This window comes from Capra hircus, chromosome 24 (assembly GCF_001704415.2).
Source record: "Capra hircus breed San Clemente chromosome 24, ASM170441v1, whole genome shotgun sequence".
In the NCBI taxonomy this organism is placed as follows: Eukaryota; Metazoa; Chordata; class Mammalia; order Artiodactyla; family Bovidae; genus Capra; species Capra hircus.
The window spans coordinates 38,009,863-38,036,500 of NC_030831.1; the positions used below are offsets into that span (position 1 = coordinate 38,009,863).

The window sequence follows — 26,638 nt, forward strand, 5'->3', positions numbered from 1 at the left end:
AAAAAAAATTCAGATCTCTTAGATCGTACTTTGAGGACAAAACTCAGACAACTACATCCCCCAATTTTCCCAGCATAACTCTTTCTTCATTTTGCAAACTGAACACTTCCTTCTGTCTCCGCCCCCCCCCTTCTTCTAAATTCTGCTTTCACGATTCAGCACCACAAATGATTTATAATCCACTGAGGGGGCATCCCTGGTGGTCCAGTGGTTAAGAATCTGCTTGCCAATGCAGGGGACACGGGTTTCATCCCTGTTCTGGAAGATTCCACATGCCATGGGATAGCTAAGCCCATGTGGCAAAACTACTGAGCCTACATGCCCTAGAGCCTGTGCTCTCCAACACGAGAAGCCACTGCAATGAGAAGCCTGAACACCCCAACAAAGAATAGCCCACACTCCCCGAAATTACAGAAAGTCCATATGTGGCAACGAAGATCCAATGCAGTCCAAAACAAATAACGAAATAAAGCCTTCTGTCTAAAAAAAGAAAAAGAATCCACTGAGGTCTGAGCTCTAGGAGGTGTGTAGTAGAGTGAGGCCCAAGGATGGGGAAGTTAATAAATCTCGTCAAGACAGAAACAGAAAGTGAGGGGCTTACATGCAGTAAGGGAAACACTTCATTTAAGAGGAACATTCTCAAAAAGATTGATTAAAAAAATGCACATGGTCCTTCTATTCAGTGGAACTTGAAAAAGAAATTATGCTATTGATTTAATCATTATGGCTGCTTTCTTTTGTCTGGCTTCCCTGGTGGCTCAGATGGTAAAGAATCCTCCTGCCAATGCAGGAGACCCGGATTTGATTCCTGGGTTGGGAAGATCCCTTGGAGAAAGAAATGTCAACCCACTCCAGTATTCTTGCCTGGAGAATCCCATGGACAGAGAAGCCTGGCGGGCTGCTGTCCATGGAGTCCCAAAGAGTTGGACAGGACTGAACAACTAACACTTTTTTCACTTTCACACTTTCCCCCAGTAGTCCAGTGGTTAAGACTTTGTGCTCCCAATACAGGGGGCCTCGAGTTGCATTCTTCGTCAGGGAACTAGATCCTACATGTCGAAACTAAGCATTCACATGCCACAACCAAAGATCCCATGAGACAACGAAGGGCAAAGATGCCTCCTGCAGCAACAAAGACCCAGAGCAGCCAAATAAATTAAAAAAATATATATATAGGGACCGAAATGGTATTTCTTCATTGCCATTAAAAAAGAATTTAATAGACATGGTCTCATGACCCAGGAATATGGATCTCACTGAACCCATTTGTTTGATAGTAAGACTGAGGCTCAGGGCAGGTAACTAACTTCGCTGAATCATGCCACTCCCAGATGCTCACAGGGCCTCAAATTCCAGCTCTTACCACCTGTGTTCATCCGCCTAGTAAACATTCCCTGAAACATCGTGTCCAGTAGAGGACAATGCTCTCCAAGAGGACCTCCAGGAAACTGCTTCTAACTCAGTTGTCTGGGTCTAAGATATGGAGGATGACTACATTTTGAGTGGTCAGCAAGGGGTGCCCAGCTGCGACCTTAAAACGCTGCAAAAGGAGAGAAACTGCACAAAAACAAAATACACAGGGAAAAATCGCTCCCTTGTTTCAAAATATTTACAGCTTAACGTTTCCAGGCCACCCAGAGTGTGGTGGTCAGCGGTCTGCGACCTGCCGGCCCCACGGTGAGGAGGCGGTGATCAGAGGGCTGTGGGGGACGGGGACTGGGCGCAGGGCTCCTGGGGGGCGGTGGGGTCGCGGAGGCAGGGCTTCTGCTGGCCTCTTTCCTGGTTAGTTTTGGCTCAAGGGCTGTGGCCAGGAGACCGATTTCCACCAGAGCCACCCTCCACGTAAACCACAGAAAGGAGTTAAACTTTTCCTCCTTGTTAAGCAGAGAGAAGCAGGCTTGTGTGCGGTGGAGGGGGGCGGAGAGGGATGTGGACAGAGGGAGGGGCGGTGTCATAACTCTTGTAGTCATAGGACTGGCCAGTTGGTAGTTACCAGTGTTCCAGACACTTCCTAATGCCAGACAAATGCCCCAAGCCCTGGCTTGTCTGGCTTCGAGATCTATTCAACCGATAGCAGCCGGGCTCCACCGGGGAAAGCCGACTTCCAGCGAGCCTCCGCGGCTAATCAAACGTAACATTGCTTTCAGAAGGAAGAATGAAAAGGTTTGTTTCAGAGTCACAGCTTTTTTTTTTTATAAGAGGCACCCAAGTTGTTTTAACAAGTTGCTACAAACCTTGGGCTTCCTGAGGTGAGGCTGTTGTGCACAGTACATGTACTGTCCCAAACTCCAAGGAGGCAGGAATACGAAAATTAGTCATTAAAAAAAAAAAAAAGCCCCAGGCACTTCATGCCTGGAAATGATGTAAGACGCTGCCACTCCTCTGTTACAACTACAACCAAACTGCTCGGCGATCGCAGCAGCTGCTTTCCAAATGTCAGCGCCCAGCCGGGGCAAAGGGCTGCAGAGCCACCGAGCCCGAGGGCTGTGCGCGCTACCTCGGTCGCCCACATTTTCTCCAGGCACTCGCGGGACCCTGGCAACAGGTAACGTGGCAACCTTGGCCTTCTAAACTGGCAAGCGGCAAGATTACAGAGAACAAAAGGATTTTTTTGAAAGCCAGCTGCATCTCCCTCGCCACCCCCACCCTTCCCTCCGCCCCTTGCCCTTTCCCCGCCTCCCAACTCAAAGTCTGAGAAAACAGAAGCATCTCCGGGCAGCTCCGCTCGCGCGCGCCCCCTGGTGACCAAAGTTCGGATCATTGATGTACCTTGAACTCCGAAGCTGGGCTCCCAGGTAAGCCACGCTGGGACAGGGGTCTGGCTTCCCTGGTGGCTCAGTGGTAAAAGAGTCCGCCTGCCAATGCAGGAGACGCGGGTTCGATCCCTGGATAGGGAAGATGCCCTGGCGAAAGATGTGGCAAACCCATTCCAGTATTCTTGCCTGGAAAATCCCATGGACAGAAGAGTCTGGCGAGCTGCAGTCATGGGGTCCCCAAAAGAGTAGCCCAGCGACTACTGGGCTAAACAACAGGGGCTGCGTTGGTCTTCTCAAAAAACGCAGAGTGGAAGTCACCACTCAGAATGTTTTGCTTTTTAATTTATCACCTCAACAAAATTTTTCCCCTTACTGAAAGGTAAGATCTGTGGGTTGAGGTTGCTGATTCCTCCTCCCCACCCCCACCCCCAGCCCCACCCCCAACCCCGCCAACCAGCACCTAGGGCAGCAGTGTTTGCTTCCTTGGCAAGGTGCAAAGCAAAAACTGATGTGGCCTTTTGGTTAGGTGGATGGTTGTGAGAATGAATAGCTGGGAAACTGAGGATTCCTGCTGGGTGGGACTTGCATTTTCCATTTGTGTCTGAATTTGTCGTTAGTTTGCAGGAGACTTTCAGGGTAGAAGCATTTCTAATTCCCATCGCTGGTTTCCGGTTGGTTGATTTGCAAGGATGACTGAAGATTTCCAAGCTGCAGGCCCAGCTTCCAGAGAACTTGCTTTGCAGCACACTGTCGTCCCCCCACCCCCAACCCTTTTATCTGTGTGTGGGGCAAACACCCACGAAAATGCCAAGGGCAGTATTTTCGACCAGCCTTCCTCTCAGGCTTCTCCCGCCCTCCAAGGTCTCTGATTTGGAGGAGAACTGCAGTTGTGAGCTGCTGGGAGCTCCCGCCCCTCACCCATCTCTTGTCTTGCTCTGGAAATGTTAACCGGAAACTAAGAAAGAGGTTCAGATCAAAGTAACTCTTCCCTTCAGAAAATTCCATTAATTAAGTAAATTAAAGGAAGTTAAATGAGGTTTGGAGGAAAGTCATTTTAGAAGGCCCAGGTCCAGGGACTGAGGTTGAAAGCCTCTAATGTGGACCTTTAATGAAGCTTGGCAACCTGTTAAACACTAGGGAAATTGAGGGTTGCCCTTTGTAAAGCCAAATGTTGCCTAAAATCAATCATTTCAAAGAAACATATTGAAAGTAGATGGACATTTGGCTAGCGGTTGCCTCGGTCATTTAATATTAAAGGTTAAAAACAGAGGGCTCTGAGTAAGAATCATTTGACCGGTAACTCAGGTGAGTCACCACCTTCATAGAACTGGGCACAAAGGTTCCAGGCAGGATGTTGAGAACGCCCAGTTTACTAATTTGCCAGGTGGGGCCGTTGCTTCTAGCAGGGAATGCCTTCAGGAGTTCACGGCTCATTTTCTCAGCCTCTCCAACAGGTGCTACTGAGTCATCCACGCACACAAGTGACTGCCCTGGCAGTGTCATCTGTTAGGATTAAACTTCCATTTGTTCCATGACTTTATGAAGCGATTTCTAACCACTGAATCAGATATACCACTTCCTCTAGGGCCTAGGGATTTTGTTTTTTCCTATTTTAATGTCTGTAACATTTTGTGTAGTTTTCAAAATTTGTCTTCCTGGGTTGAATGGACTGCTGACAGGAGGGGAAGGTTTGGGGCTCAAGGTCAGGGTTACAGAATGAAGTAAAGTTTCCTGTTTGGGCAGCTGGTCCCCCATTTCCTCAGGCTCCAGCAGACTGAGTCTTGGAAGACAAGAAGCCTGGGAAGCCTGGGGTGAGGATGGTGTCCGGAGTGGAGGACAGTTTTCTATTAAGCTTCTCACCACCCAGCTTTCCTTTCTTGTTAGAAGTCACTTCTCAGCAACACTTGCCTATATTCTCTGTTAGCTGAATTTTTTCCCCTCCCAGACTAAGACAGTAATTAGTTAAGGATGTAAGGATCACAAGGTCAGGCATTGTTGTCTGCGGTTCATGACGACCTCAGTACTTGGATCATGCATGGTGCATAGTGGAATGGTGGTACATACTTGTTACCTGAAGGAAGGGACAGGGATGAGAAGGGACTTCCTGGAGAAGAAGAAAAAGGGACTAATAATCAGGAAAGCAAGGTCACGAGGATAGAAAGAAAAATGAATACTCAGCAAAGCCAGTCTGTGACCTTGGATGTTGTGACACAACCTCCTGTCACCGATACCCGTTTCTCTTTGGCCTTGGTTGAGTGCTGGCCAAGTCCAGCTGTGACTGGCTGACTTTTGACATCGAGTTAATACTGTGAGTGCCCCACCTCTATCAGCTGGAAGCAGTGAGTCCTGTGGATTATCTTCTGAACTTCCTCCACCCTTTCTGCTGGGCTCTACCCAGGGGCACAAGTAGATGGCTGTGGGAGGTACCACATGTTCACTGCCCTTGCCCCAGGCAGCTGCCTTTCCCCCTCGGCTCCTTCCATTCCTTTTACTCTTTCTTGTTGTTCAGTCCCTAAGTCCTGTCTGACTCTGTCTGCAGCACGACAGCCTTCCCTGCCCTTCACTATCTCCCAGAATCTGCTCAAACTCATGTCCATTGAGTCTGTGATACCATCCAACCATCTCATCCTCTGTCGTCCCCTTCTCCTCCTGCCCTCAGTCTTTTCCAATGAGTCAGCTCTTTGCATCAGGTGGCCAAAGTATTGGAGCTTCAGCATCCATGAATATTCAGGGTTGATTTCCTTTAGGATTGACTGGTTGGATCTCCTTGCAGTCCAAGGGACTCTCAAGAGTCTTCTCAGTTTATTCTTTGGCTCCTCATACTCCTGGTCTCATTTCATAAGAGCTAGTGTCACATGTACCATGGGGCCTGGAAAGCAAGAGACACCACCATCCAAACAGCCCAGCAGGACTCTCTGCCGTGGGGTTGTGTCTGGGCCATACAGCAGACCTCAGGGACGCCAACCCCCGCTGGAGAGAGTGACTGATGGGCACCAAGTGGGGGTAGGGTCTCAGGCACACACTGCCAGCTGGTCTCCCTCGAAACAGTGAGCTGGCCATGCAGAGTGAGTGACCTGTGTCCAAACCAAGTGAGGTCAGGCTGAGTGAAACTTGTGGTTGAATTGATCAGGAACCTCTGCTCACTGGCCAACTCTCTGGACTCCGGAGAGAAGGCAGAACTTGTGATGCTGCTGCCCTGTGGACACAGTGTCTGGTGGAAGGGCTCCGCCTGGAGCAGAAGTTTTGCTCCAGACAAACCTGGGGAGACAGGCGGGATGTGCGAGGAAGCAAAGGAGCAAGAAACTGCCTCCAGCTCGCCTTCTTGTGGGCTGGAGCACAATGAGGAGGAATGATTACTTGTGTCTGCAAAGCAGGGCATGTGAGGGCCTGGTCTGTGCAGTGAGGCAGCTAATTATTCATCCGGCTCCTTTCCTCCTTCCTCCCTGGAACCCCCTTCCTCAAAGGAAAACCAGGAAAGACTGTGGGTTAAATTGTGGAATACCATCTACCAGCTCACTGGGCCCAGACAGAACGCCAGCGGCCCCTTACTGACTCCCAGATGACAGGATCAGCCTTCAAACGACACCTCATTATCCAGCCGTGTCACTGACAGATGAGGACACAGGTCCAGAGAATTTGGCCAGGCCCCAACCTCCCCCCCAACCCCTTCTCTCTCTGTGCGCACAACACAGCAAACACCGTCAGCCTTTGCAGTGGGGGCGTAAAGGGCCACTTACAGACTGCATTTCCATTTCCACTCTTCAGTGGGGTTTGGTCATTGCCACCATTGAGTAATATCCAAGGAACCCTCCCACGCTGTTGGTGGGAATGCAAATTGGTACAGCCACTATGAAGAACAGTGTGGAAGTTCCTTAAAATACTAAAAACAGAACAGTCATTTGATCCTGTAATCTCACTCCTGGCCATATATCCGGAGAAAGCCATTAAAATAAAAAAGATACACACACCCCATTATTCCTTGCAGCACTTTTTAAAACAGCCAAGATGCAGAAGCAACCTAAATACCACTGACAAAAGGAATAGATACGAAGATGTGTATACACACACACACACACACACACATATACACACAATGGAATATTACTCAGTCGTGAAAAAGAACAAAATAATGCCATTTGCAGCAACATGGATGGACCTAGATATTATCATCCTAAGTGAATTAAGTCAGGGAAAGAGAATATCACGTGATATATAGCTTATATATGGAATCGAATTTCTTTTTCTTTTTTTGGCCATGCCATGCAGCTTGTGGGATCTTAGTTCCCTGACCAGGGATGGAACCTGGGCCCATCTGCATTGAAAGTGCAGAGTCTTAACCACTGAATGGCCAGAGTGTTCCCTGTGGCGTCTAGTTTTTAAAAAACGACACAAATGAACTTGTTTACAAAACAGAAACAGACTTACAGATATCGAAAACAAACCTAGGGTTGCTAAAGGGGAAACATGGTGGGATGCACACTTCCCCGCCTTGGGTCTGATTGGAACCTGGGTTCTTCCCGTCTAAGTCTCCTTTCTCTTCTGTTAAGTGAAGTCACTCAGTCGTGTTCAACTCTTTGCGACCCCATGGACTGTAGCCTACCAGGCTCCTCTGTCCATGGGATTCTCCAGGCAAGAGTACTGGAGTGGGTTGCTTCTCCAGGAGATCTTCCCAACCCAGGGATCGAACCCAGGTCTCCCGCATTGCGGGCAGATGCTTTACCATCTGAGCCACCAGGGAAGACTCCTCTTCTGTTAAAGAGCTTCCTATACTTGGGTCCATAAGCGTCTCCGTTGAACCTTCACGAGCACAGTGACCAAAAGCCCTTTTCTGAATCTCTTGGTCAAACGTGCTTGGAATTTGTAAGTTCTTGGATTGTAGAAACTGATAAGTGTGACACACCCTGGGAGCATGCGGACGCTAAGGCATCTGTCTGCTGCTGCTAAGTCACTTCAGTCATGTCTGACTCTGTGCGACCCCATAGAAGGCAGCCCACCAGGCTCCCCCATCCCTGGGATTCTCCAGGCAAGAACATTGGAGTGGGTTGCCATTTCCTTCTCCAATGCAGGAAAGTGAAAAATGAAAGGGAAGTCACTCAGTCGTGTCCTACTCTTAGCGACCCCATGGACTACAGCCCACCAGGCTCCTCTGTCCATGGGATTTTCCAGGCAAGAGTACTGGAGTGGGGTGCCATTGCCTTCTCCGGTCTGTCTGCTGGAAGAGATGAAATAGTCACGCTGCAAGTAGCTGCCAGGTCAGGTTTTGGTCTCTGGTTTTCAGAACCTCTGAAGGCTTCTAGTGGCTCAGTAGTAAAGAATCCACCTGTCAATGCAAGAGACACAGGAGACTCAGGTTTGATCCTTCGGTCGGAAAGATCCCCTGGAGAAGGAAATGGAGAATTCCATTAACAGAGAAGCCTGGCAGGCTATAGCCCATGGGGTTGCAGAGTCACTGAAGGATGGTGGCCACGACTACAGGTGCCTCGGGCATCAGAGCCTCCTTCTCCCAGGTTTGTCTGGCCCTGGATAGAACTCTGTCCCAGTCCGACCCAGGAGGATGGGTAGTGACTGGGCGGTGGTGGGCTTGCTCTGGTGGGCGGGCAAGGTTTCTATATCTTAAAGGAAAAGAGGAATCAAAGATCAAATTCAGTAATACTTCTAACAACCTCTCTCTTTCCTTCACCGTGTGGAGTTCTGGATGTTTGTTGGTTTGTCACTGTGTGTGTTTTCACATGCTGTCCTTAGAAACATCTTTTTTTAAAAAATAATGGTAATAGATGCTAAGTTGCTTCAGTCGTGTCCCACTCTTTATGACCCCATGGACTGTACCTGCGGGGCTTCTCTGTCCACGAGATTCTCCAGGCGAGAATACTGCAGTGGGTTGCCATTCCCTTCTCCAGGGGATCTTCCCGACCCAGGAATCGAACCCTCGTCTCCTGCATTGGCAGGAGGGTTCTTCACCATTAGCGCCACCTGGGAAGGGGGACTAATAGCGGGTTTTAACTGGCATCTTTCTACAGTGCGGAATGTTATCTTCATATTTTCACTTCCATGCATTGGAGGAAATGGCAACCCACTCCAGTGTTTTGGCCTGGAGAATCCCAGGGACGGGGGAGCCTGGTGGGCTGCTGTCTATGGGGTCCCACAGAGTTAGACACGACTGAAGCGACTTAGCAGCAGCAGCAGTAGTCTGATGTGTCCTTGGAGATAAACACTTCATATCTGCAAGACTGTGTGTGTTCTGTATGTGTTTTTAGTCATCCCTTCCATCATTCTCTTCCCCATTCTCACTCCCTACCCTCAGCTGTGATCTGACTTCAGGGGAAAAGAGATAAAAGTAACATTCTTCTCGGCCCACCCTAATGTGTCCTGACAGGAGAGTGGTTCTGAGCTAAGTCCAGGCTGGGTGCAGTGCTCACTTGATGCAACTCAGGAGTCGACACAACTGAACGACTAAGCATAGCACAGCACAGCTCAGGACACTTGTCTAAAAGTTTATCTGCAAGAGCATTCCTCATTCACTAAAGCTCTACCCAGGACACAGTCGGAAAATTGTTTTCAAAACAGAAGTTTTTATCCCACATTTCCAATCCAAGAGATAACCCAGAGAATCCATGTAAAACAAGCTTGATTTAGGAATAAACCAATGTGTGTCAGTGAACTGAAAACAGAAATACATAAAGCACTAATTTTTAAAAAAATCTAAAACAAGGATACAGGCACATGTATAGCAGTCCCTTCACTCTTCACCTGAAACTATCACAGCAGTGTTAATCGGCCATCCTTCAATACGAATAAAAAGGTGTTTTTTTTTAATCTTAAAAAAGTAAATAAAAGAAGCCCTGAACTGTCTCCTGGTGTAACCTTGGCTAGTAAAGGTGATTCATTTTGATTCTTTTGGATTTCTACTATCATAGGGGAAGGGTTTTATTAATAAACTCTTTGAAAAAAGCAACTATGCCCACTGCAAAGCTACCAAATGAGAATTCTAAACTATTCTGTGGGTTGCTCTTTTGGGGCCGTGGTTAGAATGTCAAGCTCCTGTTATGGGATTGGCTGGCAGTTGCAATTTACACCATTCATCCGTACGTGGCTGAAGTGCAGGAATGCGGAAACTGGAGGAAACCACCAGCGCTGGTCTTTGGATCAAAATTAACTACCAATAATGAGTTAGGAAATTGATCCCAGTGAAGGGAAAGCATCTTAATGGCCACCGCTCAAAGGTTCAGCCCCTTTCAGTTGCTGATAACCTTGTCACGTCTCCAGATAAAAGGCAGCCTTGTCACCCCCAGGCACCTGGCCGCGAGGTAATAAAACGGTTACCTTATCTTCTAAGGGTGGGGTTAGTCCAACCTCAGCCCAAAGTAATTACAGTAAACTGAAATTGCCTGTCATTTACAAAAAAGGGGGAGGGAAAGGCCTAAATCGGAGGAGATGGTTGTCTCACCCTCCCTGGATTTTAAAAAAGGAAGGAACAAAACAGCCAAAGTCTTCCGGGGAGTTGAGAAAAACAGCCCAGCGTGGCTGCCGGCTCCTGGGGGGTCAGGATGGCTGCCGGCTCAGGTCCCCGTGACGACCTGAAAACGAGGCTCAAGCTGATGAAAATCCGAGCAATCTTCTTAGGAGCCGTCCTTTCTAAATGTAAATGCCTGAGAGACAGAGCCCTGCCAGGGACGGGAGGAAGTCTCAGCCACACCGAGTGACTCATCCAGCGCTGTTAGCTCCGGCAGTCGGATAAAAAGTTCCAGGGAAAGCAGCAACAAATCTACTTTAAATACTAGCACAGAAAGGAAATTCCTCTCTTTCAGGCCGAATGCTGTCCACACAAAAGAGCTCCTGTCGACATCTCATTTACAGTCCCCCCCAGGACACCGACAGGACCATTTCAATAAACCCGGCTCAGAAACACCTATTGTTCAAAATCTTCAACTAGCCACAGGCTACCACCCCTCCCTATTGTTTTGTAAAAGAAAAGATTTAGAAGGAGCCAGATTGGGACTCTGGAAAGCTCTGAAAAGGGGAAGGTAAAAAAGCCTCTTTGACCTGATGCTGTCGGAGAGAGTGCGTGAAGAATAAAGTTAATGGATTTTCAGTTTTTACAAGAAGTGCATAAGCAACGCCTGCTCCCTTCCTGAATTAGCGATCGGGGGTTCTAAAAGTGGTGCCAACTTTGTAAAGCAGTTAGCTCCTGCCAGCGGTCTGCTACATGAAAAGTCAGAGGCTATACTTACCCTGTTCTCAGTCTTAGAAAAGCTGGTGGCAGCCACAGCAAAGAACCAGGTGAGACTTTGATCTGGGATATTTCCTGGGGATGTGAGCTTGCCTGTTCTTTCTAAGTAGGATTTTGAGGCTGGCTGCAGAGCCTCCCCCCACCCCCCCGGAATGATTTATTCCTTTTCAGTGCCACCATTTTGCTCCCTCTTTTAGTAAAACGTGACCATTTTCTGGAGTTACATAATTTAATCTTTAGACGGTTTTTCTTCAGATAGAACTCAAATGATTTTCTTTAGGTAGACCTCAAATGAAGGGCTACACTTGTATTGACCAAACAAAATGGACTTTTTTTTTTTTTTCAAACACCTAGTATCTTTACCCTCCAGGTAGATTCTTCAAGTTAACATACCTCCTCTTAGCCAGACACATTTTCATACCAAGTTCAAGCCACAACCTCTTAATTCCTTTGGGTCCTAACCCTCTTCTCTCTTAAATCCTTCTGGAATCTTCCCACCTCCTACAATCCTCCTTTCTGCTTTCCTGGATCCTGTTATCTCCTCTCTGGAGGATGACAGCCAAAATTCCTGCCTCGAGGTGCCTCAGACTACCAGGTGTGACTTATTAATGGGTCATGAGTCAATTGAGGTGGGTCCTGCAGTTTCACCATTAAAAAAAGAAAAGAAAAAACGAAGTGGATTAGAAAACTCAAGAGTGTATCAAACAAAGGCAGTTTTGTGACGCTTGTTTTGATGTGCGTCCCCAGGTCTGGGTACCTCCTGGGTTAGCACGTAAAATGTATCTTGTTTGTCCAAAGAGCTTGAGAAATATTTTTTTCTAAACAGTCTCACTGAGTCTGTCTGGTCCTCGCCTCCAAACTACTGTACACGCTCCGAGCAGCTGCGGGAGATTCTGAATGTATCCAGCTGACAGTTCTGCCCTCAGGATAAAGACCAGCGTCCAGGGCTTTGGAGATTCCGAATTACTTAGTTTCTCATCTTTAAGGTCTCAGAACTCCACATCCTCTTGACAGCTTTTACCTTTGGATGTTCGAGCCATCGAGCTCCCTGGCCTCTGCAGATGGAATTTCCCTGCAGGAACTTGCTGCTCTCTTTCCCCTTCATGTACCAGCTGGGGTGTCACCTCCTCCAGGAAGGCTTCCGGAAGCCCTCCTAAATGCCTTCTCTTAGTTCTCATAAGAACACTGTAGTTTTTATCTGACAGAGCCCATACTGCGTCATGATTATCTTCAGTTCTTTACTGGACTTCAGGTTCCCAGGGGGTGTCCCATAAATATTTGGAGGGGTAAATATTGTGCATGGAGTGTGTCACATCTTAGCTCACATTTTTTTCCTACAAACTCATTTGGATAGTTATTATAAAGTATACTATCTATCTCTCAAGGCCTTAGTTTTCATTCTTTGAATGAAGTCTCTTGTTCATTTTCTCTTGAAACACAACCCAATTAATTTCTAAATTCACTGGACTCCTTTTAAAAATCAAAATGTTAATAAAACACGGGGGGAGCTACTGGACTTTTGGCTGGTCACTCACCCTCTCTGAGTCCCAGCTTGTAAGGAGGAGCAGAGCTCCGTGATCTCTAAGATCTCTTCCAAGCTGCCACTCTGAACCTCTGCCTTGAACTTTCTGAGGACCAGAGAGGTTAAGTAACTTTCCCAAAGTCATACGGCTCTCTGGTGGAAGGATACTGTCTTTCAGTAGATTTTTAACAGCATGCAGCAAGCAAACCATTTACCCAGAAACCAGTAGCGCCACTAACAAGTGTGCCTGAAAGAGAATCATTAAAAAAAAAGAAAAAGAGGGCTTAAAAAAGACAAAAGCCAACAGCATTCATAATAGATTCCTGCCCAGGCAGGTTCCAGCATTTCTAAAAGCAGCTTTGCTCTTGTTTGCTGTTAGATACAGAGATGTTCAGATTTCCTTTTAAGAATTGAAAGTGCAGGGTCTTCCCTGGTGACCCAGTGGCTAAGACTCTCTGCTCCCAATGCAGGGGGCCTGGGTTTGACCCTTGGTCAGAGAACTAGATCCCACATGGTACAATTGAGACCCAGTGTAGCCAAATGTATACTGAAAAAAGTAGAAGTGCAAAATTAAACTCTTGCTCATCCTGACCCCTTGCAGGGGCTGCTTCGAAGAGGACAGACAGACAGAGGCTTTCTGAACGTGCCAATGTGAACATTCTAGTGGCTTTTCTAGAACTGAAGCTCCCGTGCCCTGACCTGATGTAACTCTGAGGACCAAAGCTGTAAACCAAAGCTGTAACTCACCAGATTGAGACTTGGCCTCAGTTCCTGTGCCCGGTTCCCCATTCCTCCCAACCAGAACTACCCCACAGACCTGGCTCTCAAGGATATACTTGTGTTATTTCCTCAGTTACAGAGCCAGGGGGTTAGACCTGCTCTGCAAAACAGAAAGTCAACAAACTAGAAATACACCCCTTTAGGGAAAAAAAGAAACAAAACAATGATAATCCTTCCCCTCCGCCCATGTTATGTGCCATGTTTCACTCTGTAACTCAACCTGTATATTTATTTGTTGCTTTCCCCCTCTAAAGGGACTGGCAATACCTTGCCTTCATTTGACAGAAAATTTGAAGTCACTTTCGACTGCAACTCTAGATAAACACATTTAGCACCAAGTCGTGATAACCAAGTACTGGTCTGTGTATGATTTTTACTTTATTCTTTGGGCTTCTCGGAATTTTCCAGTTAAAAAACAACAGTGAACAGGCCTTACTACTATAATCACAAAAAAGTACAAATGTCAGAATGAAAATTAGGTACACTAATATTTCTTCACTGCTGAGGCCTGATTAAATAGTTTTACTATAGATGGTTTTGTCTATTTTGTCTTTTTTTTAAACCATTTGTTTTTGAAGGAAATTTTATACAATTGCCACATAAAAAAATAATGAAAAACTCTTAACATTGTTATTTTACTGATATTTTAAAAGTAAGGAACATGTAGCTGTGAGACAGCCAAACACTGGCATATAATTCCTCTTCCACCTGGCTGCAGCGTATATCAGGCTTTCCAGCTGGCGATTGTTGTAAAGAACCCGCCTGCCAGTGCAGGAGACGAAGGAGACCTGGCTTTGATCCCGGGGTGGGTAAGATCCCCTGGAGGAGGGCATGGAAGATTTCCATTGACAGAGGAGCCTGGCAGGCTACAGCCTATGGGTTGCAGAGTCGGACTTGACTGAAGCATGTACTCACGCAGTGTATATTTTTAGCCTCTCCCGACATTTTCACAACTAACAACTTTTTGGCCACCCCAACATTCAGAATTCCATCTTTTTTCATGCCTTTATACCTGGCAGGTGTTGTTTGCTTTCTTTTAACCACCCTCCTTGCTAACTGGGCATGCATGACTTTTCAGGGAGGTAGACCCCTCCCTAGATGCGAAGGCTCTATCTTCCCTGTTCTGCAAGATGAAGGATGAGAAGAGAATTCTCTTGCAAGTGCTTTGTTGAAAGTTAACCTCCTTTTTTTTTTTTAACAGTGACACAAGTCAGATACATCCCTTTTCTTCCCATTGCCATCAGTGAGAGATACCTTGAACTGTGGCTGCCATCTGGGGACCACAAGGAGCTTCTGCTCCAGAAGACAGAAGATGGCAAGAAGCTGGTTTTGTATATTCATTGGCTGCCCTGCCTCTAGACTTGCTGTGGTTGGAGAAAATGAATGCCTTTAACGTCTGAGTCACTCTAATTTTACTCTTAAACCTTTTATTGATTTACTAATTGATCTGTTTGGCCTGGCACTTAGGCAGTGACTTTACAGATGTCTTCCAAGTCTTCCAAGCCTTCCTGGCTTGGGAAACTGTTCATGCTTCAGGATTCACTTCCTTTGTGTTCCGTGAGCACCTCCTACCTATCTTTCCTGTAGAACTCATCATGCTCTGCTTGTTCCAGTCCTGTGCTGATGCTTTGGGATGACAGCAGAGAGAAATTAGGGATAAAGTAGGTCTTTGTTTCCTGCTCAACTTGCATGTTGGCTTAAATGATTTTGTTTAGCAAATGTGATGACGCAAGAGATCACCAAACCAGGTCATCTCTATTTCAGAGATGTGCTCAGCTGTGGTGGCCCAGCTTCTCTAGTGGTGCCTTAAAGATGACCAGAGCTGGTCCAATCCTGACTTGCCAGTTACTGGATGAAGGACTTCAGATGACTCAGCTTTCACCCTGTTTCCTTTTCCACTGAGTTAGGGTGATGGCATCGATGACCTCGCAGTGTCATGAGACAGATAATGTAGTTTTTTTTTTCCTCTCCATTTATTTGGGGGCACCAAGTCTTAGATGCATACTCTAGTTCCCTGACCAGGGGTTGAACCCTGCACTCCTGCATTAAAGAACATGGAGTCTAACCCACTGGACCACCAGGGAAGTCCCAGTGATACAGTTGACATCATGAAAGAGGATTTGGTGTGGCGCTAACGTCTCAGACACAGGAAAAGTGATAGGCGCTCAGTCATGTCCGACTCTTCTTCAACGCAGTGGACTGGAGCCCGCCGTGATCCTCCATCCATGGAATTTTCCAGGCAAGAATACTGGAGTGGGTAGCCATTTCTTCCTCCAGGGGATCGTCCCAACCCAGGAATCAAACCTGGGTCTCCTCCACTGCAGGCAGATGTTTTAGCTTCTAAGCCACCAGGGAAGCCCCACAAACACAGGAAGGAGGCTCTTTCTTCTTTCCTTCTATGTTATTTGATACAGCAAAATTCCAGTATTACAAAAACCATCTTGAAACTTCCCTGAGGAGGTTTTACTGGAGCAGGGAGATCCTATCCTTTTCAGACATTGGGGTTTCTCCAGCGTAAAGAGTCCTACGTGGACGTCCCATGTGAGAGATAGCACACTTCCAGACAGCTGTCCCTAGTGCTCTCTGTTAAACTTTCTTCTCATCCCTCTGGTCTCAGCTCATAAATCCTCTCTTTAGAGAAGCCTTTCTTTACCACTCAGCTTCGAGCAGCACCATGCTCTGCCCTCCCAGACCTGGAGCCATCCACTGAGAGGAGGAGATGTGAAGAGAAAATGTCCTATGAAAGTCTGGCATCATTGCTAAGCTCGAGCCCTCCCCTGTGGTGGGGGCTTGTGGCTTGCCTGGTCCATTTTTATCAGCTTTGCCCCACTGCGCCCCACTCCCAAGTGGGCTACCCAGGTGGTGCAGTGGCAGAGAACCCACCTGCCAATGACCAGTGAAGGAGACGTGAAAGACTCAGGTTTGATCCTTGGGTCGGGAAGATCCCCTGGAGAAGGAAAAGGCAATCCATTCCAGTATTCCTGCCTGGAGAATTCCCTGGACAGAGGAGACTTGTGCGCTAGAGTCCATGGGGTTGCAAAGAGTCAGACACAGTTGAGGACACAAACATACATGCCCCATTTCCACCCTCTGAAGCTTCCACCTCCTGAAATCACATGGATGACTGGCCCCGGCCTCTGTTGTTTCTGACCTTGGAAAATGCACTTTGCAATGAATTTCTGAGGTCTTGCAGGATGGATCCCCGTCAGTGATTAAAACTTTTTTCCTACTTTCTGTATTACCACTCAGTTCATAAAAGACGAAAACAGACAAACCAAAGACATTTTCAAGAATGTTTTCCTTTGCGCTCGTGGTCAACATAATTGACTTCCAGCTAGAGTGGACTGGAGGGCAGGATGTGCATGGGACCAGCTCACTTTGTTTAAGTTCAAGTGCTTGAGAACTTAAAAGCACAGACCCTCACCAAGGTCTACTTGAGGCCAGTCAACTAAATTTCCCTAGTTTGCCATAGTAATTAGGTAGGATACTAGTCCTAAAATGATGCACTTAAATTACTAAAAACCTCTCAGACCGAAATAACTTTATCTGCTTTCAATGCCTGAGAAGCAATCCTGCATGACATCTCAGAATATGTTTTGGAGGCAGGCCTAAGGAAGGCTATTTAATCTGTTCAATCATCAGTTGTTGTTGTCTTAACTATGTGAAATAAAGATAGTAACCCTTGCAGGGTTGTTGGGAGGATGAAATGAAGTAATATCTGAGAAATGCTAAGATCTTACCTGACACATAGTAAGTGCTCAATTAATAGTATACGGCTTCCTAGGTGGCCCAGTGGTAAGAATCTGCCTGCAGTGCAGGAGATGTGAGTTCTATAGCTGGGTTGGAAAGATCACTTGGAGTGAGAAATGGTAACCCTCTCCAGTATACTTGCCTAGGAAATCCCATGGATAGAGGAGCCTGGCAGGCTATAGTCCATTGGATTTCAAAGAGTTGGACACGACTTATCGACTAAACAACAACATCAACTGTTTCAAAATGGAAATCTGTCTTGTCTTAGCAGCTAGTAAGCCAGCAGTACCCCTGCTCCTGTGCAGAAGGCCTGTGAAACTCTGAAGCTATACTTGTACACAGATGTGGTCCAAGGATGCCATCTCATCTCCTTGGCAACCAGATATCTCAGTTGTCTAATCTGGTGCCAGGTAGGTGGTAGGTGATGAAACAAACTGAATCTCAGGCTAAAACTCTGTCATTCAATACATCCACCAGCCGTTACTCCTATTACAGACACACACACAAATTCTGATTTCATGTGACCTTTATATTCACAGTTTTAGTCAGAAAAGTACAAACACTAACCACATCAGACGCGTTTTTTATTTTTAGTTACCCTCCAGATGTTTACCTGAGCTAAAAATAAGCAAAACAACCAAAGCTTTTCTACTAAACATGTCTCAAAGGCTCTCATTTTAGTCCATTTTCCTATTGCTAACCTAAGAGGGATTAGGAAGTATGTAGTCAAAAAAATGTTTTTGAGCTGAAGAGAATGGTTGCTCGTGCTCAGTGGCTCAGGCACGTCCAACTCTTTCCCACCCCATCGACTGCAGCCTGCCAGGCTCCTGTCCACGGGATTCTCCAGGCAAGAATACTGTTACTGCTAAGTTGCTTCAGTCGTGTCCAACTCTGTGCAACCCCACTGACTGCAGCCCGCCAGGCTTCTCCGTGCACGAGATTCTCCAGGCAAGAATACTGCAGTGGGTTGCCATGTTCTTCTCCGGGGGATCTTTCCCACCCAGGAATTGAATCCGTGTCTCCTGCGTTGTGTGCAGGTGGATTCTTTACCACTGAGCCACCAGGGAAGCGGACGGTTGAAATGGTTGGAAGAGAATGGTTGGCAGCACTTTGTAAGTGATACTGGATATAAGATGAACAAAAGCATCTGCAGAAAGGAGTAACGGAAGCAATGTTGGCTGAAAGGGCCCAGTGCCTGGTACACTTAGGAAGTATGAATTAATGAAGTATGAAAAGTATGAATGGAGCAAAGTCCTTGGAATTCCAGGTCCATCAATGAGTAGGTCTGTGATCTAGGGCAATGTACATCACTACTTCATGTTCTTTTTACAACAATCTGTAGAATGGGACAATAACTATAAAATGACTGTTAGAGTGAACGCTGAGGAGGCGGAGCTTGTAAAAGCCCTTTGGTAATTGCAGAGGTTCTGGGCTGAGGTTACAGTAGGAGGAGCACAGGTCATAGTGTAACAGTTGTGACTTTTTTGGCAGCCAGCTGAGTAATGTTTCTAAACCATAATTCTTCCTGGAGCAGCATCAACTCAACTGGCCTTTGACTGACACTGAGCTGGGATTCTGCAGATACCAGAAGATGTTCTATAAAATTTGCACAAAATTGCAAGTCTCAGCAAAGTAAGATGGGGAAAATGCTGTAAAAATTAATAGGGCCAAAGGGAATGGTCTCTAATCACTTAGTCACAAATGTCTCCTCTCCACTGCCCCCCAAACACTCATAATATCTGATGTAAAAATAACATGGCAACAAATAGGTACAATGAAAAGGAACGATTCTTCCAGCACAGCTCAGGGTGAAGCTAAGTCGATTTTTAAGAGTGACTGGAGTCAAACATATCTTGGAGAAGAGATAGAATATAACTTTTAAAAATGAGGCACACATACAGTTGTTAATTTCAGTGGTTTTTGGGTCCATGAAGAAGAGAGTTGGGACTGGTCGGCCTAATGTTACCCCTGTAAGGGCCTGTTTGGGGTCTCTATTTTCTTGGCTAGAAGTTTTCCTCTAGAGAGAGTTCAGAAGCTTTGAATAACTAGGCTCTCGAAGGACCTGGTTCGAATGTGGAGTAAGGAAGAAAGCAGAGTCATAGGCAGATCATCTGCTCGAGGACTGGCCTTGGAAATATCCAGGGGAGGAGAGAAAACATCCGAGGGAGATTTTGGCCAGTGGAGGAGTTTGGGGGAGAGATAACAAGTCTGGGCATTTGGAAAGGGAGGCAACGGGCAAGGGGAGGGCAAGGAAATATTTTTCATTGCTTTGTCAGAGGCAGCCCTGAGCTTAACGGTGAAGGAGGTCAAGTTTCATGTGTTTTTCTCTCCCGAGGCCACCGGAGACCCGCCACTGCCATGCTGTTCCCCCGCTCACTCAATTCCAAATTTACCAGGTTGCCCCAGTTCCTTAAGTATTTGCTTCTTGGAAGATAAAAATCTAGTGAGTCCAATAAAATAATGCACTGGAGGGTGGCAAGGATTGCATTTTTAAAAGAATTCTTGCAAACAGATCCTTCCTCCAGAGTAATAAATATGTGTTTAAATAGAGGGTGTCTGTAAAGTCTGCCTAAATTCCAAGTAAGGTCTAAATTGGGAATTTCTGACAGCTAATAGACCTACACCAGCAGTAAACACCTTTCAGTGACTCTCAAATCATAATTAAGCCTGGAAGGAGAAGAACTGTTATAGGCATAGAATTGTGCTAAATACATTTTACATATGCTCATCATTCTTTTTTATGGGCTTTCCAGGTAACACAGTGGGAAAGAATCCACCTGCTAATGCAGGAGACGCAAGAGACTCAGGTTCAATCTTTGGGTCAGGAAGATCCCCTGAAGCAGGAAGTGGCAACCCACTCTAGTTTTCTTGCCTGGGAAATCCCATGGACAGAGGAGCCTGGCGGGTTACAGTCCATGGGGTCACAAAGGGTCGAACACAACTGAACACACACACACACACACCCCCCATTACTTTTTACAGGTTTGGAAACCCTGGTGAACTTCAGAGAGGCTGGTAACCTGCCTGCAGTCAATATCATACTCCAAAAGTGGCTAAAACAATATTGTCCATCTAACACGGTCTTCTACAACAGGGTCAGGAAACTTTTTTATGAAGAGCTGTACAGTAAATATTTTTGGCTTTGCAGACTACATAGTATCAGTCCCAACACTCAACTTTGACTCTGTGGCAAAGCCACAGACAAGATATAAACACATGGACATGGCTGCCTTGGAGAGGTGAGCCTGGCTTGGTCCAACAGTCATAATTTGCCAACCCTGCTCTAGAACTCTGCCACTTCCTATCATGCGCTGGAGTCTAATACCCCTCCCCTTGAACTTGGGGAAGTGTGTGATTTGCTTGTGACCAAGAGAGGATGAAGGAAGTGAGAGTGCATGCCTCCGAGGCTGCATCAGAGAAGGTGATGCTGCTTCTGCCTTTGTCCCTGGGACATCTGCCTGCTTGGAGCCCCGAGACACCATAGAAGCATCCCGTTGTCCTGAGGCCGCCATGCTGAAAGGAAGCCCAAGTCAGCCGCGTGGAAAGACCACATGCAGAAGCCTTGAGACTCTAAGAAGAGGGGGAGATCCTCAGCCAGCCTCCAGTGTTCCAGCCCTCCACCCACCCAACTGCAAGCTGGGGAGAGACCCTGGGCCAGAATGACCCAACTGAAGCTCTTTACAAATTCCTGCCCACTAGAAACGGAGAAATATTGATAGTAAAACTCAGAAGGCACTAAACAAAAAAACTAAGAACCTTGTCCCCAAACTAGTGAGTGGAAGATATGAGATTCAAACTTAGGTTTGCTTGACCCCAACCATGAGTCTGTTCTATTACATGATTGCCAACAGCAGCCTTTTAAAAATATGGTGCTAAAATATACATAACATAAAACATACCATGTTCCATTTTTAAGTGTACAGTTCAGTAACTACTTTCACACTGTTGTGCAACCAATCTCCAGGCCCTTTTCATCTTGCAAAACTGAAACTCTTTACATTAAATGAGAACTTCCCCTTCCCCCTCCCCAGCCCTGGCAATCACCCTTCTACTTTCTGTCTCTGAATTTAACGACTAGGCCTCTCATGTAAGTGGGATCATATAGTGTTTGTCCTTTTTGTGATGGGCGTATTTCACTTAGTATAAACATATATTTTCATATCTAGGGACTTCCCAGTTGGCACTAGTGGTAAAGAACCCACCTGCCAGTGCAGGAGACACAGGAGAAGTGGGTTCGATTCCTGGGTCAGGAAGATCCCCTGGAGGAGGAGATGGCAACCCATTGCAGTATTCTTGCCTGGATAACTCCATGGACAGAGGAGCCTGGTGGTCTGCAGTCCAGGGGATCACAAAGAGTCAGATGTGACTGAGCACGCCACATGGGTTATACTTAAGCACTTAGGTATATTTAATTTTTTAAATATAAAAAATTTTGTTGGGTAGTGAGTCTGACCAGTGAGTAGTAAAGATCTGTCAGGGAAAAATGTCAGCGATCCCAGGTGTTATGAGTCACAGATGCGAGGTCCCAGGAGGGACTTTGCAACAGCAGTTACTCTGATAATGACAGTTCATAGAGTCCTGCATCTAAAGGCTTCCTTTGAAGAAAGAGGAACCTATGAATCAAGAATAAGATAAGGCTGTTTGGTTTATTTCAACTTGTGGGCTGTTTGACTTCCTTTTCAGAGCCATGCCTAGAGGATGAAATCATTTTCTACCACACAGACCTTGCAGAAGGCCGTCAAACACAAGCCCTCACTGTCTGCTTCTTTATTTCCTCTGGGTCCAGGGTGTGTTGACTTGGTGGAGTGCCTGTGACTTGCTGTAAATTGCGTATGCAGCAAAAAGTCTTCTGCAGGGAACCAGCTCTAGGGACGGTGAGGCTTAAAGGCTGCTTCTTGCTTATACAGACTAAGACCCAGCCTGTGGGGGCTTCTTTGACCTCCTCTCCCTTCCTCCCATCTCTGTCCTAGGACCAAGAGGCAGACCTAGGCTGAGGGGCACACTGTGACCACCCCAGCTTGACCTTCCCCTCCCCACACCTGCCTTAATTGCACCGAGCCCACCTGTTACACCGAGAGAGGGGACGGAAGTGAACTTTATGTATGAGTCTCCCAGGACTGCAGTCCACAGTTATGAGCTGAGAGTGTGCTCCCCCAGATTCAGCTGCTGAAGTCCTTACTCTTAGGACCTCAGAAGGCAACTGTGTTTGGAGATAACGGCCTTTAAAGAGGAACGTCCCTGGTGGTCTACTGATTAGGACTTAGCCTTCTAATGAAGGGATGCGGACTTGATCCCTCGTCAGGGAATTAAGATTCTACATGCTTCCTGGGCGAATGAAACAAACAATATTGTAACAAATTCAATAAAGACTTTAAAAAAAAGGCCTTTAAAGAGGTGATTAAGTCAAAATGAGGTCAAATGAGGGTGAGCTGGAATCCAATAGGACTGGGTCCTAATAATAAGAGGTGCTAGGGGAGTGTGCTCACAGAGGAAGGGCCATCTGAGGACGAGGGAGAAGACAGCCGTCTGCAAGCCGACAAGAGGGGCTCCAGGACACACAGCCTGCTCACGCCCTGCTCTCAGACTTCCAGGCCCCGGCACTGTGAGAAAGTGTATTTCTGTATTTCTGTTGTCTGAGCCGGCCAGTCTGGTAGTTTTACAGCAGCCCAAGCAAGTGAATGCACCGACAGAAAGTTCACAGCCTGGAGGCTGGGACTTCAGCCCAGAAAAGCTCTGCAGGTCATCCTGGGAAATTCAAAAGGCAAGAAGACTTTTAGTACAATTCCTCTTTCTGCATCTCTCACAAGCGCCTGCTGGCAGGTTTGGGAGGTGGTGCTGGAGGCTGAGGCTGGGGTGAGGCCCAGCGAGGACCCTGGCGGCTCCCAGCCTAGAGGGAGCACCCTGGCTCTAGGTTCTAGAAAGTCTGGCAAATGTGGGGAGAGATTTATAGGTGTTTGGGGCCTGGTCTAAGAGGCACTTTGCTAACTCCCTTGGGGCTCCTGCCTTCCTCCCCACTCCCTTCCCCGCACCCCCCCAGACTCCCCCTTTATCTCTGCAAGATGGCTTGATTACCAGGAGTGTCTGAAGGCAGGGTTGCATCATGCAAATCCTGACTTGGTTTTGGTTTCGGTGCTTCTTTGGTGGGAACGGTGCTGTGCTTTAGGAGGGTACGCAGCTCTCAGGTGGCTAGGGTACTGGACAGAATGAAGGCCTCTGAAGATGTCCACGTCCTAATCTTCAAAATCTGTGTACACTCCTTCCTTGGCAAAGGGGACTTTCGTGTGTAATTAAGTTGTGAAAGTGTCAGCCGCTTAGTCGTGTCCGACTCTTTGTGACCCCATGGACTGTAGCCTGCCAGGCTCTGCTGTCCATGGGATTCTCCAGGCAAGAACACCAGAGTGGGTTGAGTTAAGGGTCTTAAAATGGAATGATTACTTTGGATTATCGAGGTAGGCTTCCTTGGGGTAGGTCAATGAAATCACAAGGACTTCTAGGAGGGAGGCAGGAGGGTCAGACTCAGAGAAGAGGTGGTCCCAGAAGCAGAGAGGGGTGTGTGTGTGTGTGTGTGTGTGTGTGTGTGTAAGAGAGAGAGGTTTGAAGATGCTACTCCACTGCTGTTTTTGAGGACCCAGGAGGAAGGGGTGACAAGCCAAGGAGTGCAGGCAACCTTCTGGAAGCTGGAAGAGGCAAGAAGTTGGATTCTCCCCTGGAACCTCCATAATGGAGAGGCCCTTGCAGACCCCTTTTTAGACTTCTGATTTCCAAAACTGTAAGATGACTGGTGTTGTCATAAGTCCCTAAATGTGTGGTAATAATGTGACAACAGCAATAAGAAACCAATACAGATGGTAAGGATGAACAGCTGCTATCACAATTAAACAGAGACAGGTGCTCAGAAATGTAATCTCAAAGCTAAAGCTTTCATCCCTTAAAACAGTGGTTTTCAAAGGTGGTCCCCCAAACAGCAGAGTCAGCAGCACCAGGAACCTGTGAGTCAAGTTCCCAGGCCTCACCCAGACCCAGGATTCAGAAGCTTTTGGGGGAGGGGGGCGGGGGGTGTTGGGCTGGCAATCTGTGTTTTAAAAAGCCCTTCGGGTGATTCTGGTGCAAGCTGGGGTTCACCTACAAGATGAGTGGCCTTGGCTAGCTCTTCAGGGATTAGAGGCACCTGTGTTTCCTTGGATGTGTGTATGTGTTTTCCTAGTGAACCTACAATTAAACTAGTTATGTCGTGGTTTATGTTGGCTTGGGATCTGGAAATAATGGGCAATCTAGGCTCTAAGATGGGCTCTGAAGGGGAAACGTGGTGGTGGGGAAGGCTAGAATTCAGTCTCCCTGTGTCTCTGGGTTCCCAGCCTCTTCATAGCCTATGCTGCATTAAAGAGACAGAGTAAGGCGGGACCGTGGGTACAGAACCCACGCGAGATCTCACGAGATCCTGCACACTGCCCCTGCCTCACACATTCTGCAGAAGGGGTGACTTTTCTGAGTTACACAAGGCAATCCCAAACTGGCTAGTTGGAAAGATATTCAGCTTGAAAACGTGAGTGTGGCCATCCCTTCCTGCCAGAGCTTAAAGTTATGCAATCACATAGACAGGGCTTTCAGTCCTGGGTCAGCCTTGGGTTAGCTGGATGATCTCCGAATCCTTGTCAGTGAAGTGGGCATGCAGATAGTACTTCTCTGATAGATTGTTGAGAGGTTAAGTGAGATAATATCGGGGAAGGTCCCAGTGCAGGGACCTGAAACAAAGTAAATACTGAACACCACTGTGGCGAATTGTAATTGACTGTAGTTAATGACTATGCCAAAGCCTTTGACTGTGTGGATCACAATAAACTGTGGAAAATACTGAAAGAGATGGGAATACGAGAACACCTGACCTGCCTCTTGAGAAACCTATATGCAGGTCAGGAAGCAACAGTTAGAACTGGACGTGGAACAACAGACTGGTTCCAAATAGGAAAAGGAGTATGTCAAGGCTGTATACTGTCACCTGCTTATTTAACTTATATGCAGAGTATATCATGAGAAACGCTGGGCTGGAAGAAACACAAGCTGGAATCAAGATTGCCGGGAGAAATATCAATCACCTCAGATATGCAGATGACACCACCCTTGTGGCAGAAAGTGAAGAGGAACTAAAAAGCCTCTGGATGAAAGTGAAAGAGGAGAGTGAAAAAGTTGGCTTAAAGCTCAACATTCAGAAAACGAAGATCATGGCATCTGGTCCCATCACTTCATGGGAAATAGATGGGGAAACAGTGTAAACAGCGTCAGACTTTATCTTTTTGGGCTCCAATATCACTGCAGATGGTGATTGTAGCCATGAAATTAAAAGATGCTTACTCCTTGGAAGGAAAGTTATGACCAACTTAGACAGCATATTAAAAAGCAGAGATATTACTTTGCCAACAAAGGTCCGTCTAGTCAAGGCTATGGTTTTTCCTGTGGTCATGTATGGATGTGAGAATTGGACTGTGAAGAAAGCTGAGCACCGAAGAATTGATGCTTTTGAACTGTGGTGTTGGAGAAGACTCTTGAGAGTCCCTTGGACTACAAGGAGATCCAACCAGTCCATCCTAAAGGAGATAAGTCCTGGGTGTTCATTGGAAGGACTGATGCTAAAGCTGGAACTCCAATACTTTGGCCACCTCATGGGAAGAGTTGACTCATTAGAAAAGACCCTGATGCTCAGAGGGATTGGAGTCAGGAGGAGAAGGGGACCACAGAGGATGAGATGGCTGGATGGCATCACTGACTCCATGGACATGAGTTTGAGTGAACTCCAGGAGTTGGTGATGGACAGGGAGGCCTGGTGTGCTGTAATTCATGGGGTCACCAAGAGTCGGACACGACTGAGCGACTGAACTGAACTGAACTAAATGTTATTAATTTCAATTAACAACAGTTGTTTACACCAGCCCTGGAATCTCCTGTTTCCAGGCTTCTCACGTATAATGGATCCAATACACAAATTCACCTATGTAAGGGATTCAGTCTATTTCAAGTTCTGCTAACAACATCTCTGCTTGAGATTCCTCAAGACTCTGTGAAAAAGAAAAGTTTTCCTTTTTATAACCTGAGTGCGTTTCTCTTAGCTTCCCAGTAATGAAACTTTTCCACACAGCCTGGGCCTCCAGCTGGGTGTGTGTATGTGTGGAGAGGGGTTGCTCACTGGACCTCAGCAGGGATATTCCCATCACCCCATACACCCCAAAACACACATGCAAGCTCAAACAGGGTGTGATGACCAAAAGGTCTTGCTCACAAGTCTTGGCCACCAAAGCTACTAGGTGGCATGTGCCCAAATCCTTACATAAGCTCTGCATTGCTTGTAGGATGTGGCCATCAGGAAATCATTAGGCAGGTCATGTAAAGGTTTCCATGAAGGGGGAGGTTAAGCCTGCTAGGAATCGCTGCCAGGAGCCCCGAGGCAGTAGAGACAGAGGTGTTACAGACCTGAATTTGAGTTCCCTTACTCTCCTCCCCTCTGAACAGACCCATGAAGTGGAAGGTGCTACTGGGGCTCGTGTCCTTCCTCCTCCTCTGTCTCTATGGTCTTCCTTCTATGCTTTTGAGCCTTAAAGTCATCCCATGGAT

General features: G+C 46.9%; 1 protein-coding gene and 1 long non-coding RNA gene across 8 annotated transcripts in view; one reads left to right on the forward strand and one right to left on the reverse strand.

The window, feature by feature from the left end:
• The window catches only part of DLGAP1 (DLG associated protein 1), a 299,101-nt gene that overhangs the window by 61,436 nt on the left and 211,027 nt on the right, over positions 1-26,638 (reverse strand). The gene's annotated exons all lie outside the window — the stretch shown is intronic.
• Positions 1,899-14,695, forward strand: LOC108633798. Its single transcript, XR_001917175.1, has 2 exons — positions 1,899-2,795; positions 14,487-14,695. It is a non-coding gene; the product is annotated as an uncharacterized LOC108633798 (long non-coding RNA).